This window comes from Rhinatrema bivittatum, chromosome 16, assembly GCF_901001135.1.
Source record: "Rhinatrema bivittatum chromosome 16, aRhiBiv1.1, whole genome shotgun sequence".
NCBI lineage: Eukaryota > Metazoa > Chordata > Amphibia > Gymnophiona > Rhinatrematidae > Rhinatrema > Rhinatrema bivittatum.
Genome location: NC_042630.1, coordinates 24,026,098 through 24,041,825, shown reverse-complemented (window position 1 = coordinate 24,041,825; position 15,728 = coordinate 24,026,098). Strand labels below are relative to the sequence as shown.

Below are 15,728 nucleotides of genomic sequence, written 5' to 3'. Positions count from 1 at the left end.
ACCAGGGGAGTAGGCGCTCGCCGGCTCTCCCACGCGTCTTACTGTATCGGCCGAAAGAAAGACAGAGAAGGGGATGCCATTATGCTATGGGAAAGAAAAAGGGAAGCTGGACGGAGAAGAGAGAAAGGGGGTGTGCTATTTAGAAATGCAAGGGATGGAGGGAAAGAATGAAGCGGACTGCTGCTAGATAGAAGAGAAAGACAGAGGTTGACGCTGGTTCCTGGACTCTAGAACACGTGCAAAGGGGTTCTATAGAGCGCACGCGCACGCTCGCGCCGGAAGAAGAGAAGAACAGAATGCGAGCAAGAGCTGGCGAAGAACGCGCTGATGCCCCGCCCCTCTTCCCGGACAGTTGGGGCGGGGCGCGGCCGGAGAGGAGGGAGGCGAAGAGAGTGGTGGGCGGGGTTGAGTGCGCAAGCGCAGAGAGGCGGGTGCGGGTGTTCCCTCCATCGCCGCCATGTTATTCGTGAAAGTGTAAACAGAAAGAGAAGGCAGGAGGGAAGGAGAGCGGAGACTAGAGGTGAAGGCCGGTGGTGGCCCAGGGAGAGCAGTGCCACGAAGAGTGAGTGAGCGAGCGAGTGGTGGAGACACGCGGAGCCGGTGAGTGGGTTTTCTCAGCTGCACTCTTCTCATCTCACCCCGCCCCGTCGGTCTTTAATGCAAAGTACTGCTGCCTCTCTTGCTGGAGCAGGACTACTTGTCCCAGGATGCACTGCAGACGGGGGATTACGTGCCCCAGGGTAAATCTACACGGGGTAGGGGAGGATTGCATTAAATGTTCCAGAATGCACTTGCTATTGGAAGTTTTGGAGGGGTATGTATCGGGATTACGTTTCAGGATATATATTTACTGTTGATAGGGGGAGTCAGGATACATTGCAAATAGCATAGTAAGTGTTATCAGAAAAGTTTTATTCTTAAAGGATTTACGGATTGGGGAGGGCAGAACTGTGGCTCCCAGGATGCATGTATTGATAGGAGCTGGAGAGCAACACTGTAAGGGACCAATGCAATATCACACGCGCAAAAATGTGCATCCAAAATTGGGTGTCTGTTTTTTTCAGTGTGCACACATTCACAACCCCTGGGTGCCCAATGTAGTATCTGGCGGAGCGCGCTGTTAGCCCGTGTTTGGCAGCGTGTTTTTGATGCGCTATTTTTACCCCTTATACACAGGCCGATACAGTAAAACCTGTGGGAGAGCCTGCTCTCCTGACGTTCGTACAGGCCACTCTCCTGTGCGCGTGATTTAGTATGCAAATGAGGGCCTGTGGTAAAAAGAGGCGCTAGGGACACTAGAGCGTCCCTAGCGCCTCTTTTTTGACAGGAGCGGGGGCTGTCAGCGGGTTTGACAGCCGACGCTCAATTTTGCCAGCGTTTGTTCTCGAACCCGCTGACAGCCATGGGTTTGGAAAACGGACGCCAGCATAATTGAGCGTCCGTCTTCCGACCCATGGGCCGATTTAAACAATTTTTTTTTTAATTTAAATTTTTTTTAAATTTTGGGGCCTCCGACTTAATATTGCTATGATATTAAGCCGGAGGGTGTACAGAAAAGCAGTTTTTTCTGCTTTTCTGTTCACTTCCCTGGCACCGGCAGAAAATAACGCCAACCTTTGGGCAGGCGTTAATTTTTTAAAGTAAAATGTGCGTCTTCGCTGCACATTTTGCTTTATGAATCGCGCGGTAATAACTAATAGGGCCATCATGCATTTGCATGTTGGGGGCACTATTAGTTTTGGGGGGGTTGGCAGTGCGTTTTCGACGTGTTATTACCCCTTACTGTATAAGGGGTAAAGCTAGCGCGTCGAAAACGCGTGGCCAAACCCGGGCTAACAGTGTGCTCCACCGGAGCAGTACTGTATCGACCCAACAGTAAGAGGTAATAGCATGTCGAAAACACGCGGCCAACCCCCCCCCGAAACTAATAGCGCCCGTAACATGCAAATGCATGTTGAGAGCCTATTAGTCATTCCCGCGCGATCCAGAAAGTAAAATGTGCAGCTAAGCCACACATTTTAATTTTGGCCGGCACCGGGAAAGTGTTCAGAAAAGTAGAAAAAATTGCTTTTCTGTACACCCTCCGACTTAATATCATAGCAATATTAAGTCGGAGGCCCCAAAAGTTTAAAAAAAAAAATGTAAAATCTGCCCGTGGGTTGGAAGATGGACGCTCAATTTTGCCGGCGTCTGTTTTCCGAACCCATGGCTGTCAGCGGGTTCGAGAACCGACGCCAGAAAAATTGAGTGTCGGCTGTCAAACCTGCTGACAGCCGCCGCTTCTGTCAAAAAGGAGGCGCTAGGGACACGCTAGTGTCCCTAGCGCCTCCTTTTACCGCGGGCCCTCATTTACATATTTTGTTTTACTGAATCGCATGCCCAGGAGAGTGGCCTGGGCGTGTGTCAGGAGGGCGGGCGCTCGCCGGCTCTCCCATGGATTTTTCTGTATCGGCCTGTATGTAAATTAGTGTCTGTGTTACCAGGGATGCACCAGGGTATTATGTGTCCCTAGTGCCCCATGCATTGGGCGCTCAGAATTACAACGGAGGCTCATCGCTTAAAGCCTCTGCGGTGGGTCTGGAGCCCTGGTCATTGCCCACCTTTATTTATTCCCTGAAGAACCCCGTACATGGTTGGTTTTGTTCTCCCTCTGGTTCAGAAAACTTTAAACTTTATCATTCAAGCCTAGTGAATGTGCATTGCAGATCAATTGTGCTTTACCCAACTTGTTAATCTTACACTGCAAGCAGAAGACTTGAGCATAGCAGTGATACCAAGTAGGAGGAACCACATAAGACAGTATTTCTTTTTTCAGTTTTTCCAGAGCAGTCGACTTGCGCTTTGACTTAACCCCAGCTCTGGGGCTGGCTTTAATTTTGCCTCGTTAACAAGTGTGCATTGGATGCTGGGAGTTTTTCTGCATGGGGGTAATAGCTAATAGCCTCAACTACATTACATATGATAAGTGCTATTAGCTATGTGTAAGTTTGGATGGCGTTTTGGACACACTAATCCTTTTATTGCACTGGATGTTAGCATAGCACAACCAACTGTGCGTTGACCTGTGCGCTAGGCTAGGCACACTTTATTGTCCCTGTATGTGGATGGGCAGTCTGGGTGGGCCATATGATTCTTTATCTGCTGTTATTCTTTATGTTCCTATGTCCCAGGATGCATTTACTAATGGGAGGGAGAGGACATTTATGAGAAGTTTCCTGATGGATGGGGTTGGGTACTTATTCTATTATATGGTCAATGTACCCTTGTGGTCGAAGATGCGGGGTTTTTTTTTTGTTTTTTTTACAACACAGGTCTGCAGCTTTCATCAGTGTTTGGTAATTCTAGACTCTTTTTTCCAATCCAACGCAGTCCATTGCCAAGTTCTACAAAGCTTTATCAGTAACAGAGTCCACCTTCTGCAAACCTTCCTGTTGTAAAATATTCTTTCCAGCAGAAGACCCCAACAGCTGGACAGTCTATCGGCCTTCCTTATTTAGTTAATGTATATATTTAAATGTCCTCATTCTTTTAAATGTTCATTTTATCCATATGAGAAGTTAATTACTTAATCTGTTGTGAGTTTTAAATGCCCACTATTCCATGCATTCTGAGATGTGGTAGGCCAGAATAGAAATGTCTGTATGGAAAGTCTATATAATAGCCAGGACATTCTTCAGGAGCTTATCCTAACTTTCCTATCTACTAATATATATGTAATTTTTACTCTTCCCCTCCCCCCCCCCCCCCCCCCCAGTACTAATCATAACACATGGATGCATTTACTTAGGGAAAAAGTCAGTTCCATATGTCCAGGGTTCCATGTTTCTACTTGTATCCCTTTCTGTATCCCAAGGGTCCATAACATTTTTGTTGCGTGTTCCTATGAGGTGGGTCCTTTCTGTGGGGGTGATGGTTAGCACAGAATATATATATATATAATATAATATAATATAAAACACAACCCTTACATGTCAGAGTCCTTTCTGCAGATTTCAGGGTAGCAGCATATCTCTGTTCTTCTGTCTTCTTCTCTTTGTCTGAGTCGGTTTTTTTATGCTGTATTGTTGAATGGCCATGTAGCAAGGAATTGTATTGGAGGTCTGTTAACCTCATAGTTATGCCTGGCTTCAGCTGTGCCGGATGTAAATTAACTTGGGGCTAGGGATAGGCCTATCCGTATCCTCACATTGCTGGGAGGCTGTGTGTGGGAGACCTCTGGGTTCACCAAAGGGTAGTCCCATTACAAGTAGTCTGTACCCTACTCAGTCCCTAGGATTCCCAAGGGAACTTCTCAGTAAAGTAGGGGGCCAGGTTACTCTCACTCCAAGAGAAATAAAAATATCGCAAGACAAAATTGCACCCAGGATTCAGGACTGTCTTCGTATCTTGGAGCTGATGTCTGTTAGGCTAGACTTGGTCCTTTGGGATGGAGCTTATGTGCTCTTCACTGACTTGATTTACAGCAAACCATCTCTTCAAGCCTTGGGGACACCCCTAAGACCTTTTTGCAATAGAACAAAATAGAAAACTAAATTGATTCTTTTCCATTCAGTCCAATAATCTACCCAAGGCTCCAAATGCCTTCCAGTTCCTGGGACACAGGCCTCGTGTACACTTTTCATCCAATACCACTCATAGCGAAGACCAGAAGTTCGTGCGAGACTGAGCCAAGATGATAGGCATACCACAGTTGTCTAGGCCATGCCAGTGTAATTACTATCTAGTACAGCTCTCCATCAAACTGGGAGACAGTTCTGTTTTATTAACTCAAGAGGACGACAAGTTATTACACCCGATGTTGCCAGTACTCAAGTTGAGTACTCTGTCCTAGCTCAGTGGTCTCTACCGGACCCAATTCAAAATGTGTCCTCCTCCTCTCAGCAAGGAAACTGTCTGCGAGATGCAGTTACTCTTTCATTTTTTTTTTTGTTTAATCTTTTTATTGAGTTTGAAAACATTAATACAGAACGTTCTACAAGCAGTTACTCTTTCACATGAAAATGGTGTTCACGTTGGTGTGCTTGCCACAACTTAAACCCATTCACTTGTGAACACTGATATTTACTGTCCTATCTGTATCACCTCTCCCAGTTTGTTTTGGGAACTACATTGTTGTGCATTCATCTCGGTGAGATCAGCTTATTATTCACATGACAATGGAGCAGAATTCATGGAAGGAATAATACACCTACACCCACCATTTAAAATCCACCAGTGCCTTGGGATATCAACGTTGTTCTTACCTTGCTGATGAAAGCTCCCTTTGAACCTCTAGAAACTGTATCTTTAAAATACTTAACCTAGAAAGTTCTCTTTGTAGTAGCAGTCACTTGTACATGAAGAGTAAGCAAACTGCAAGCTGTAGTTCATTACTCTCCTTATATGCAATTCTTTCATGATAAAGTGGTCCTAAGAACACATCCGAAATTTCTACCAAAAATGATTTTTGCTTTTCACTTGAACCAATCAATAATTCTTACTATCCAGAGCCTCATGCTTATGATGATGAAAAGTTGTTGCATACATTAGGCTTCAAAAGGACTCTGGCATACTACAAACGCCAAACACTATTCCACAGGAAGCATCTTAACAGCCTCATGTGGTCCAAACAAATTGGGCGCCCCTGTTGCTAAAAGGACCCTATCAAATTGGATAACCAGTTGCATACGACTGAACTAGATCTCGCCAGTCCAGTCAGAGCCTACCTGGTATAAGCAATGGCTTCCTCCATTACATGCCTCAGAGGTACCCATAGAGAATATATGTAAAGTAGCGACCTGGTCATTTTTTTCCTACGTTCACTGCCCATTATTGTCTAGATCCGGGGGTTCTCAACCTTTTTGAGAGTGTGGACCCCCTTGTCAACCTCCAAAAGTTTTGCGGACTCCCACATGCTTCCTTTTCATTTTTACCGGCAGTTATGTGTCATATAGAAAAGTGATTAATGTAATAACAAAGAAACAGCTATATGCACACAAGACTCATTCATAATACACAACTTCTTAATCAATGCTTACTGAAATTAATAGAATACATATCATTGCACAGCAGTAAATGTGCAAGAATGTACTTGTAGTTAATAACTTACGTTGTGAAACTATAGGCAGACACAGCTGGATCGGGTTCGACTGGGGGGAGAGAGACAGGCTGATGGAGATGGACTGGCAAGAAAGAGGGTGGAGGTGAGAGACTGGTGGGGATGGACTAGTGGAAGGAGAGAGACATTGATAGAAATGTACTGAGTGACACCTGGTGGAGTGGGAGAGAGAGAGATTGGTGGGGATGGGGTGTGGAGGAAGGAGCCTTGCAGGACAGACTGGTGGGATGGACCATGAAGCAGAGACAGCGTGAGAGAGACTGGTGGGGAAGGGGGGGGGGGGGGGGGGGAAGGTTTGAGACAGGCCCACATCACTAAAATGGAGATGTGAGAGGTTTGGTGCACACACAACCTCCTTTCTCTCTCCTCCCCCCCCCCCCCTCCCCCACACACACATCATGGTATTTTTTTTAAGGCAATCTTGTGACAAGGAAACCACCCTGTTAGTTTGATCTTGGCAGGGGTCCAATGACTCTCCACACTTGCCTGTTACCAAATTCCCTATATGCAGCGAAAGGACACATCACTTCTAAAGGAAGAGGAACCACTAAAAACATTTTGCACCATTGTCACAAAGTGCTGGGCATGGGTGTCGGTGGCCTCTCTAGACAGAAGAACCTTCTAAGTAACAGGGCAGCCCCTGGTCACTTTCAACCATCAAAGAAAACTACCACCAAAATTATTCAAGTGCATTACAAAATAAAAATTCTTCTATATAGGAGTGGGACAGAATCCCAATATACAACCTGCACTTGAAGTTCTACAGTACCCTGTATTCATAGAAACTGCCCCCAATAAAGGGTGCAGAACAGAACAAGGGCACTTCCCCTTACCATTCACCATAAAAAAAAAAAAATAATAATAATCAAATGCTGGTGTCATCTCATTCAGAGCCTCACAAACTCCCACCACTGCCAGGAAAATTGTATAACACACAATCCTACAAAAAATGGGACCTATAGGAATCCTGCCATACCATAACACCCTAACTGCCAGACTCAAGCAGTAATAATCCCACCTATAAAAAGGCAATACCGCAAATATTACAACAGGCCCTAAAACACCAATACACCTCCAGTTAGGAAACCTGAACATGTCCAGCAGCTGTAGGTCCTTATCTAGAAACTACATGTTAGAATACCTCACCTAAGTCACACATGCAGGAACAGACAGCCCCATGCTAAATACACATTAAAGAGATCATATAAATACAAATGCGCAGACAAAAACTAACCTGGAAACTGCAGTGCAATAATGAAAAACAAAAACATTGCATTTTTCATAAAACATCAAACAATACAATCAAGAAATATAAAATATCAATAATAGTAATAATAATAAAAACTGATATATACAACATCCAATAATTAAAATCTAATAAATTATTTTTAAATTTTCACAAACAGCAATAAAATATTTCAAAACCTCAGTCACATCAAATAATTGCCAACAATTTAAAACTAGCAAGGATTAAAAAAATTTCCCACTCTCCATACCTGGGGACTTGATTTTCAGTTACCTTGAGATTGTTGTGGATTAAGAGGGGGGCACACAAACTTTCTCCCGTCTCATACACACACATGATCATGTTTGTTCTCACCCCCCCCCCCCCACACACACACACATGTTCATACAAACATGGTCATATATATGCTCCCTCTCATACACACATACACTCTCGCGCTTACACACACATGCTCTCACAGACTCACAGCTTTCTCTCTCATACATATGTTCTTACAGACACACATATGCTCCTTCTCTCTTATTAACATAGACACTCACTCTCACTCAGACCTCTTCCACTTTTATTTCCTGGAGCCTGCAGGGAAGGTGGGGTCCCATGGCCACCATCTCTGTCATGTTGCCAGCGGGTTGGGATGCGGTGGCAGCTCCCTTGTGGCATTTTTGTCTTTAGCCACTGGCAGGATGGATGCGCCAGCGCTGTAGGGCCATCTTCGATCTTCAGCCGTCAGCGGGATAGGTATCCCATAGCCCTACTGCCTTCTTCAGTCATCTCTGGCTGGAGTGTTTCAGCAGCCTGTCGGGCCTCTTCTTTCATGGGGTGGGCTTTGTTCTCAGGAGGATAGGGGAGATCCAGATCACTTCCCGTGGACCACAGGTTGAGAACCATTGGTCTAGATGTTTTGGCGTCCATAGATGATGCAGTGGGACAAGCAGTCTTGTATTATACATGTTCTAAATAGTCTGCTTTCCATGGTGGAGCCTGGGTTACTTATTCAGGTACACTACACCGCAACCCTTAGTTTGGGACTCCCCATAGGTTACGGCTGTTTCAACCCTGCTTATCAATGGGAAAAAAGCAAGTTTACTTACCAAAAATGGTGTTTTCTAAAGATGGCAGGAAGATGCCCGTCGTCCTCCCTGTCCTATTGTACTAGCTTTGGAAACAGACTGCGGAAACTGAGGCAGCACCCCCCCCCCCCCACCCCGCACATGCTCAGTAGAGCTGAAAGCTCTCTTAGTTTGGAGACACAATTCTGTTCAATGCCACCAGACATCACCCTACGGATATTGGCTAATTCATCCTGCTGTCTATGGAAAACACTATTTATTTATTTTATTTAAAAACTTTTCTATACCGTTGCTAAATTTAAATACCATCGCAATGGTTTACATGTAGGCACATATTTAATGTAGGTAAAAGTGTGCTATAGTACATTCTAACAGGTGCCATCAAAGGTTCGGTTACAATATATCATTAGACATAGTCATTTAGCGAAGTCGTTCATGATCAGTTGTACCAAGGTACTTACACCGGTAGTTTTATCACACATAGTTTTATAGTTTTATTTACAGTAAGCAAATTCGCTTTTCTTGGAAAATGTTATGGCTAAATGTTACTATGCAACGATTAAAGTGTGACTACATTTTTTTAAAGGGAGGTGAAATGAAAAATTCTTCATTTAATGTGTAGCTAAATAATTTGTGAAAAGGGCCCGATATCATATGCGTTCTGTGCTGGGGAGGTACTCGGCAAAAGAACGAAGGGCAGTGTGTGGTTATTGCTAAGCTTCACTCGCTGGCCCATGTTCAAACAGAATAAGGAGGAACTAAGAGTCAGAAAATGTCAGTGTATCTGGGATTCCAGAAATAGTCTAAAGGCAGTTTTCAAGCTAGTTTGGTTTAATTTCTACATTGGACATAGAATTTATTTGTTGTCTTCTCTTACTGCAGGAAACTCATGACTGATGTTAAACGGAAATCATCTTCAGGAACTCCAGACAGGTTAGGTGGTGCGCAGTTACTCTCAACACTGTTAGTCGCATTCAGTGCTCAGTGCATGCTCTCTCCATCTCACTCAGCCTGGGGATAAAACAGAGGCTGGAAGGATTCAAAGGAGGATATTTTTTTATCTGTAATATATGTGCTACATAAAGCAGAGCCCAGCTATCTATGCCTTGCATGCTGCTGATTAATTAGTGCAGTCCAGGGTTTATTCTATAGCTAGGAAGAAGAGGCATGCATGACTTCAGCATGACCTAGGCAGTCGCATGACCTAGGCAGTCGCTCCTGCATCTTTGAGTCATCGCTGATGTCTCTTGTCACTGTGAGATGTGGAGAGCACAGCCCAGGTGCTGGTCAGTGGCGATTTTCTGTGGCGCATTAGATAAGGTCTGATGGCACGCTGTTTGGGAAATATCCCTGTGGGTGGAACTTCACCTTGCACACCACAGAACCCCCCTGAGAATTTGGTAATTAAAAACTCAACAGTCATTATGACTGCATCACAACCTTCCCAGAACAATCCTGTAAAAATACATATGGGCCGATTCAGTAAAGTCCGCGGGAGAGCGGGCGAATGCCCGCTCTCCCGGCGCGCATGCACAGGCCACTCGCCTGTGCGCGCGATACAGTATTTAAATGAGGCCCGGCGGTAGAAACGGGCAAAAGGAGGCGCTAGGGACACTAGCGCGTCCCTAGCGCCTCCTTTTTGACAGGAGCGGCGGCTGTCAGCGGGTTTGACAGCCGACGCTCAATTTTGCCGGCGTCGGTTCTCGAGCCTGCTGACAGCCACGGGCTTGGAAACCGGACACCGGCAAAATTGAGCGTCCGGATTTCGACCTGACAGCCGCGGGCCGACTTCAAAATTTTTTTTTTTTTTTTTTTTACTTTTTTTTACCCTTTGGGACCTCCGACTTAATATCGCCATGATATTAAGTCGGAGGTACCTGGGTACTTGCCAGGTTCTTATGGCCTGGATTGGCCACTGTTGGAAACAGGATGCTGGGCTTGATGGACCCTTGGTCTGACCCAGTATGGCATTTTCTTATGTTCTTAGGGTAGGCGCTAATTTCTGAAAGTAAAATGTGCGGCTTGGCTATACATTTTACTTACTGAATCGCGCAGGAATACCTAATAGCGCCCTCAACATGCATTTGCATGTTGAGGGCGCTATTAGGTTCGGCAGCTTGGACGCGCGTTTTCCGCCCCTTACTGAATAAGGGGTAAGGGATAACGCGTGTCCAATGGCAGGTTAACAGTGCGCTCCATTGGAGCGCACTGTACTGTATCAGCCTGATAATTATGAATGAAACACAAGCATTTTGTTTCATTTAAAAGTTACACAAACTCCCCCTTGCACAGAAACTTGGTTTTATGTGCAAAAAAAAAAACATAGTTTCAGGGGACATAGTTTTATTTGAGTTTGTTTTACTGTTTTTGTTTCCTAAATCGAAATAAACCTTGGATTTATATATACAAACAATTATCTTTACCTCACCCCCCTAAATCGTTTGCTCCCCTCCACAGGAGCAGGAGCCATTCCTAGCTGTTTACAGGAGGTGGCCAGTGAAATTGGCAGGTCATCCCCCAAGCAATATAAGATGTGGGAGGTGAAAATTACAAAGTCAGTCAGCTCAAAAAAGCAGAAGAGGTGATTGGGAAGAGAGGAAAGTTGGAAAGCTATGATCCCACATGCTTGTAGTTTGGGCAATGAAATCCCAGAGTTAGAGGCCTTAATGTTGGAGATGGACTTGGACATTTGTTGCTGTTCGGGGAAACAAACCTGGTTCACTGAGTTTCATGACTGGGATATGGTCATCTCAGGCTATAACTTGTTGAGGACAGAAAAGGGGGAGGAGTAGTTCTCTATGTGAAAAACAATATCCAAGCAACTGAAATGCAAGGGAAGAAGCATTATGGGCCGACCTAAAGAAAGAAGATGGTGCTTCCGTTTACACTGGTGTGGTCTACAGGCTTCCGACTCAAACAGCAGAACTGGACGGAGATCTGGTCGAAGACATCCAGAAGGAAGAAGTGTTGTTCGGAGATTTTAAACTGTGGATTTGGGGTATCCCTTCAGCAGAATCTAGGAGAAGGAGAGAGAGAGAGAGTGGCTGCCTTTTAAGGGGCCCTGTTCATACAAATGGTAGTGCAGTCCACGAGGAAGAGTGTGAAACTTGATCTAGTGCTCAGTAATGGGGATAATGTCTCTAACGTCCGGGTTGGTGTCCGCCCTAGCACCGGCGATCATCTACTGAACATGGGGACACACCTGGAGGAAGAACTCGAAGACTGGGAAAAATGGGTGAGGTGGAACATCAGTGGGCCAAATTTAAAAAGTGCTATTACAAAGGTAACAAATCTGTATGTTTGGAAAGTATGCAAAAGTAAGAAGAAGAAGAAGAAACCAATCTGGTTCTCAAAGGAGGTGGCTGAAAAAATAAAGACAAACAGAACAGCATTCAAGAAGTACAAAGGATCCCAAAAAGAGGAACCCAGGGAAGAATTCCTAGTGAAACTGAGGGAGATGAAGGAGGAAATCAGGAAAGCAAAAGGTCAAGCGGAAGAAAGGATTCCCAAAGAGGAAGCAAGGTGACAAAACAATTTTACAGATATATCAGAGAAAGGGGGAAGGTCCAAATGATGACAGGGAGCAACGTGTGGCAGAAATATTAATAAATACTTCCGTTCGGTGTTCACTGGAGAAGGACCATTGCTGGTTGACAGATGGGGGTGGAGGAAACTCCACTTACAGAAGAGAATGTATGGGAAGAGCTACTGAAAATGGACAAGGCCATGGGGTCGGAGGAGAGGGAGCTCAGATGTGCTGGTGGATCCGCTGAAAAACCTGTTCAGTAGATCCCTGGAAACGGGATTGGAAAAAAGCAGTTGTGGTGCTGCTTCATACGGGTGGGAGCAGAGAGGAGGCTGGAAACTACAGGCCGGTGAGCCTCACCTCGGTGGTGGGAACATTAATGGAGACACTTCTGAAGGAAAGGATAGTGAATGAGCTACAGTCTGGACCTGGGTGGCAGCATGGATTCACCAGGGGAAGGTCCTGGTGGGTGCCTAGAGAATTGGATTGAGGAAGAGAGCTCAATGTGATTTACTTGGATTTCAGCAAAGCTTCTGACATGGTCCCACATAGGAGGCTTGTGAATAAAATGGGAAGTTTGGGAGAGGGTGCCAAGGTGGTGGTGGGAGTCACAAACCGCCATCAATGTTGGGGTAATATAATCCTACTTTTCTATTTTCAGAACGAAGTCTTGCAGTGGCATTTTGAAGCATTTGCAAAGATCTCATAGTGCTAGTTGGTAATTCTAATGAAAGTGGGTTACAGTAATCTTTGTGAGCGACATTGTGAAAGAGAGAGAAGGTAAAGTTTGTCTATTTACAGATGATACTAAGATCTGCAACAGAGTTGGACACACCGGAAGAAGTAGAGAGAATGAAACATGATTTAAGAAAGTTTGAAGAGCAGTAAAAGGTTTGGCTGCTGGGATTCAGTGCCAAGAAGTGCAGAGTCGTGCACCTCGGGTGTGGTAATCCAAAAGAGCTGTATGTGATGGGGGGTGAAAGGTTAACGTGCACGAGCTGGGAGAGAGACTTTGGGGCTATAGTGTCTGGCAATCTGAAGGCGGCGAAGCAATGTGACACGGCATTAGCTAAAGCCAGAAGAATGCTGGGCTGCATAGAGAGGAATATTGAGTAAGAAAAGGGAGGTGATAATCCCCTTGTACAGGTCCTTAGTGAGGCCTCACCTGGAGTAGTGTGTTCAGTTCTGGAGACCGTATCTCAGAAGGGACAGAGACAGGATGGAGGCGGTCCAGAGAAGGGTGATGAAAATGGTGGAGGGTCTGTATCGAAAGATTTAGTAGGAGAGGCTGAAGGATCTGAATATGTGTATACCCTAGAAGAGAGGAGGTGCAGGGGAGGTAGGATCCAGACCTTCAGATACCTGAAAGGTTTCAATGATGGGTGAACTTCGAACCTTTTCTATTGGAAAGGAAACTCCAAGGGGGGGATGACTCAGATCCAGTGTTGTCTTTGTGGAGAGGGTGGTGGATACCTGGAATGCCCTTCTGGAGGAGGTGGTGAGGATGAAAGAATTAAACGAGGGGACCGGCGATTGTGGGGAGAGAGAGGCTGCCACTAACCTTCCTGGCTCGACGGAGTTGGAACTGATTAACATCCAGCTTCAGCTGCGGGACTCCTCCGCTGACATCATCAGCCAGAGACCGCGAGGGTAAAAGCCCACGGTTTGTGGCGCACCGCCGGCGCCCGCCTAAGCCGCGCACGCCAAAGGGGCACTGTGGGGTGGGGGAGGAGGGGAATGCCCCCCCTGGCTTCCTCTGGCCATTGATTAGCAAAGCTCCCCTCCTGCTGTGACTTCGGTCCCCGATGCCATCATCCCTCTGCCTGACGTGCGTGAAGTTAGGCTGGCGACGACGACTACATCAAGCAGGCAGCTCAAGAACAGTGTCGGTGGGAGCTGATAACTTCAGGCTTCCGTTTGCCCACCTCTGCAGCAGGCCCCTGCTTATTCGGCATGGTCGGGACCGTACAAAGCCAGCTGAGGACTTTTTTTTTCCAGATAACTAAAGTTCCAGCCACCTGGCTCTGCTCTCTTCATATCTACATCTCGCACAGGGAGAGAGAAGGGCTGGTGAGGGATCAGCTGTGGGACAGAGAAGAGCGGCAGTAGGAGGAGATGGTGAGAGCCAAGCCTTGGCTGTACAATTGTTGTAAATGCCACTTTAGATAAATGTTCAAGGGATAGGTCCGGGAAAGCTAGTCCTCGATGATTATTCGAGCAGCTGAAAGAAATGAAGTGAGTAAGTATTTTGGAGGTTGCAAACCCCAAAAAATAAAACTTATACCTTCTTTTACTAATCCCTATAATTGATATAGCAGAATTAGTTTCGCAATTCTAAACAAACTAAAACTTGATATCGTGGCTACAATTCTTTCAGTGTTGCCACCTGATCATTTTGCCGTCTCTTTAATGATTTAATCACCCTACTAACAATATGATTGGAAACTGAAGATTAGATTGTTCTCTGAAAATGGGTGGCTTTACCTAGCTCCACTGCTGTGAGGTTATTACAAAGTGTGAAAGGCTGTGCAACTCGCTACAGCAATAAAAAGGCTAGAAGAACTTTATCTGCAGCTAAAAGAAAATGAGTGAATTCATTAACAGGTGCAAGGGTCGGGCTATAAGATTCACGAGCCAAAATATTATGGAGCTGGCAACCAGAGCGCCCAGACTGTAGCATTTCCGTGAAGACGTCAGCGGCAGTCCTCACGATTCAGCATGGAAACTGGTGCTGAAAAGTGAGCAGCTGACTTGAGGGATTTTATAGTCCTGCCTACTACCCGGAATCCATGTTGGCACACAAACCGGGAGTTCCTGTGCCCTCAAAATCTTGTTGCATTAGTAGAAAACCAGGTCATCTCACGAAAAGCCTCATTGAGTTCTTATACGGTCTTTGCAAAATGTGATTTCTTCAGGCCCAAACTGTCCAATAGCTACATTTTTACAAGACAAGTGGAACAATACATTTGACCGAAGTTTCTCTTCTATCCTAAGCATGGACCAGGAGAATAGCAGTTCTTCCCAAACCTGGCAGAGGAATCTGCATCTGACAAAACAATTTCCCTATCTTTTCACAATTTTCTTTTTTTTTAGCATAAGTACCATAAAAAACAATACTAGAACAAAGTAAAATAAAATTAAGTGGAGTCTGTGTCATTGTAAAATAATGTTAGATGGCATCAGTCACACAGGGTAAACAGATCGCCAGTATCTCATTCAGAAATCTTCTGCCTTCCAAACTTTTAAAAACTTATTTGTGCCTCTCTTCTCTACATATGCAGTCTTCTCCTTTGGGAATTGCATTCAGAGTGTCCCTAATACCTTCAACGGAGCAGTTGTTTCCTTCCATTTCAGGGTAACTCTCTTCACTGCTTTGGAGCTCTCCAAAGACCTGCCCACAGGATGTGTTTTAAGTGTGCAAAGCCAATAAATAAAAACGGTCTTAAAGCTAGAATCCCTTTAGAGCCAGTTCTGTAACATCCATCCAGAGCCTCTCTTGCTTCACATTTTGTACATATCGAAGAAACCAACCAACCCATTTTATGTGGTATAATAAGTGTCAGGGATAAAATTGAAGCCTGTAAGTCTGGAATTGCAATTAGTTGATACATATTCAGGGATCTCAACTACTGAATTCCAGTTGTCGTCAGAAAGGTTCATCCCGTCCCATTTCCCAATATTTTCCTTACTCAGTAGCAGTATGTCATCATTTTTGTTTTTGTTTTTTTAAACCTACAGTGACTTTCTTATGTGATAAAGTAGTATGGCTGCCATGTTAGGCCACTTGAA

The 15,728-nt window shown here is 45.1% G+C and overlaps 1 protein-coding gene across 3 annotated transcripts in view; it reads left to right on the top strand.

The window, feature by feature from the left end:
* The first annotated feature begins 420 nt into the window (after positions 1 to 420).
* Positions 421 to 15,728, top strand: part of RNF167 (ring finger protein 167) — a 79,206-nt gene continuing 63,898 nt past the window's right edge. The window contains exons 1-2 of one of the 3 annotated variants that reach the window (XM_029581888.1): positions 421 to 600; positions 9,296 to 9,346. The gene's annotated coding sequence lies outside the window, so the exon portion shown is untranslated. Of the gene's footprint in view, positions 601 to 755; positions 815 to 9,295; positions 9,347 to 15,728 lie in introns of those variants that run through there. The other 2 variants (XM_029581889.1, XM_029581890.1) reach the window with 2 other exon arrangements.